Source organism: Tupaia chinensis, unplaced genomic scaffold (genome assembly GCF_000334495.1).
Source record: "Tupaia chinensis unplaced genomic scaffold, TupChi_1.0 Scaffold000119_1, whole genome shotgun sequence".
Lineage (NCBI taxonomy): Eukaryota > Metazoa > Chordata > Mammalia > Scandentia > Tupaiidae > Tupaia > Tupaia belangeri.
Genome location: NW_006159585.1, coordinates 5,114,637 through 5,118,138, shown reverse-complemented (window position 1 = coordinate 5,118,138; position 3,502 = coordinate 5,114,637).

Sequence of the window (3,502 nt, the reverse complement as noted above, 5' to 3'; positions counted from 1 at the left end):
GAGGTTTTCGCTATAGGGCGTGTGCACTCACCAGACAGACAGAGAGAGACAGAGAGACAGAAAGCGAGAAATCACCCCCCAGGGGGGATGGCCATGCCTCAATCCCTTCTCCTCCATTCTCCTTTTGGGATCTTGGGCACGCACACACATGCGCCCAGTGTGTGTTTTAAGTCACCGGATCCGGGACGCAAACTGCAGTTGACTACGTGGGAGTCCAGCGACATAGCCATTATGCTAACTGCTGGTTCCCTATGTCTCTTTATCTTTAAAATATGTTGGAATTGAAATTCTAGACAGCAGTAGCTTGGAAATTGGCAGTGAAGAGATCTACATACTATGAGTAGTACTAAAGTCTTTCTTAGTACACTTTGTGAGAAAGCTGGTAATGGCAGAAGTATATTACAATTTTTCAGGCAACCACTAGAGGAATAGAAATAAAATGTATACTATACCAGTAAGTATAAGAGGGCAAAGTACAAAAGAAACAATATTATATTAATCCAGTAAAAACTACTATGAAGAGGAAAAAAGAAATAAAGCAGGGGTCAGGTGGTGATGTAAGGGTAATGGACTGGGCCCACATGAGAAAGGCCTGTGTTCACATTCCAGGACCCTCTTGTACATTCCAGGAATACCTGCATAGGCCTGTAATTGGCCAAGCCCAGATTTGGGGTGGATAGTGATGAAGACTCTAATGGGAGTGTCTTTTCGTTTCTCAGAAGAATTTTTTTTTAAATAGAGAGAAGTAAAGCAAAAGTAACACAAAGAAAGAATGTAAAATGAGGTTGTAGAAATACATCCAAATGTATATGAGAAAAACAAGTTTCAGAATAAAACTTTGTATTAGTATTTATTTCTCTATTATATAAAATGTTTAAATCACTAATGAAATAATTATTTTGCATACACACCCTACATGTCATCAACCATACAAAATGTTTTAAATAGACTCAAAGAATACAACTCACTGGGGCCAATAGGTTGGTATAGTAGTTGGACCACTGGACTCGCACCTGGCTGACCACAATTCAAGTCTGGGACATGGAAGCTTACTTTCTCACTTTCCCCCTCTCTCTCTGCCTCTCTTTGGTCAAATTAAAAAAATAATAATAATAGTGATGATAAATAAAATTAAATGAATAATTCTTTAAAAAAATTCAACTCATCAAGCTTATGATAGGGACTGCATATTGGATGGCTAGGTTATTTCTTCTGTATATAATTGTACATATATCTCTAAATTATCCAGAATCTCTAGATAGCTATAGCTACTAGGTTTAACCCCAAGCTTTCTAAATTTTAAGTCCATGGTTCTTTTCTTTACACCAATATTCTAGTTATAATCAATGCTAGCTGCTTCCTGGGGTCTTTAGAGATGACTTTTGAAAGTTCCTGCAAGCTTTGGGTTTTTGTAATTTTTTCTTCTACTCTCAATGCCCAGATTGGCACCAATTTACCCTGGAGAGGTTCTTGTGAGCCTTAATTGAGAACCACAAAAGACAGCAAGATCTTTAAGTGAGTATGTTTGAATAATTTCCCCAAGCAGATCAGTCTGCAGAATTTCATTTTCAACATGAATGGTCACACTTCAAGCAATGAATGAGATGCATTGTTCAGGGGGAAATGACGCACTCGATTCTGTAGTGCTGCTCAATAGTCCCAGTTCAACTTAGGAGTGCGTCAGCATTTTCATTATAAACCCATCAGTGGGATGTACAAGCCCAGAGGCTGTTTCCGAAATCAATTTGCTGAGTCACTGTTGAGAAGGGTCAGCCAGTTAGGACTCATAAGACTACCATAAATATAAACATCAACCTCAATCAGGATGTCTTCCCTGACTCCACTGGTCCTCACCTTGACCTTTTTTGACCCTAAGGATTTTCCATGTTTATGGACCCTACTAGCTTGATTATTGGTTCATATTGACAGGCAACTACTTCTTTTACTGGGTCACAATGTTTTTCAGTAATTTAATAAAATTTGAGGGTAGATAGAAGGTCTTTTATTTATCATACAGCTATCAGACTGAGTTATTGCTGCATACGACAGGTTTTTGAGGTAGAATAGCTGAATGAGACATCAATAATCTAAGATGTGACCACAGGCATTTAGATGTAATAAAAACTTCCTCTTGTAGCACTGGACAAACTCTCAAAAGAGACTTTGTTAGAGTCCATAATAGTATGCTTTTTCTGAAATACATAGATAATGTAGGATAAAATGTATGTAGTATATTTAAGTCCATGAACTAATGTCTTGGCTCTAGAATGCCCCTACCCTACCTTTTCCTAGAGATGTCTAAAACTGGCCATCTTTCACAATCAGTCCATGGTTAGTACAAATCTGCCTCAGAGGAGCTTATCCCATTGTCACATTCCTTTCCTTTTGCCTGTGAACTCCTTTTGTACTTATGCTGTATTCACCTTAGCCTTTAATTATATGTTGTTTTGGTCTGTCAGTTATTTCAGAGATACTCATTTTATTTGCCAGGTAAATGGAAGAGCCCCTTGAGAGCAGTCTCTTGGTTTCAAGTATGAAATGCAGTTTGAGAAGATTGCTGACAATTCACAAGGCACTATTGATTGATTGCCATTGAAAGAAAACACCAGCTCCACTCTCTGAGGTGGGCCTCCTTCAACGTCACAGATTTACACAAATTCCGTGGACTATGTTGGGGCAGAGAACCCTCAGATGGTCTGTAATCAGGCTTCCCCCTTTGTCTGGAAAGGTAGCAGTCTGTATTAGCAAATATCACTTAATATTATCTTAAGGTTGGCAAACTCAAAGCGGATTCTGACTGAGAGTGAGAACACAAAGAATTTTCAGCAATAGTTGTAAGCCTTACCTTACTTCATAATGGTATTTTGTCACTTCAGGGAATCATAGCATCAAGGGATGAAATTCTTTAGCTCGATAGCTCCAAAATTCTTCAACTGTGATCTACAATAAGAAACATATTTTACATTGAAACCTAGTATATGCATGGGACTGAATGAGAGAGACAGAAAATGAAATTTATTTTTAAGTTTCAGGAAAATATCACTACTATATCTGGCACATTTAATATTATAGATCTTGTCCTGACCTACCCTATCCTATCCTATCCCATCCCATTCTATTGTATTCTACCCTACTCTGTTGTAATTCATTGAAAAAGATGTTAGATATGATCAAGGATATTCAATTTATGGGTTTCATAGAGAAATTACTTTTTCCACAATCCTGATAAGAATTTCATATTCTTGTATCATCTTCAAGTATCTGCTTCAACCATTTTGGTGATCTTCCGACAAGTAGGATGTTCTTTAGCATATTCAGAAACATTCTTCTTCGTAATTTCCATATCCAGGTGTTTTTTGAGCCTATCCTGTTATCCTAGATTATAACTAAGGCCAAAGTCTCTATTCATTGCAAAACTCTATATTCAAACAGGGTTTCAAACAAGGCTTCAGAGCTTTCCAAGAAGCCAGAAATGGTTCTTGCCTCAATATACCACTCACTA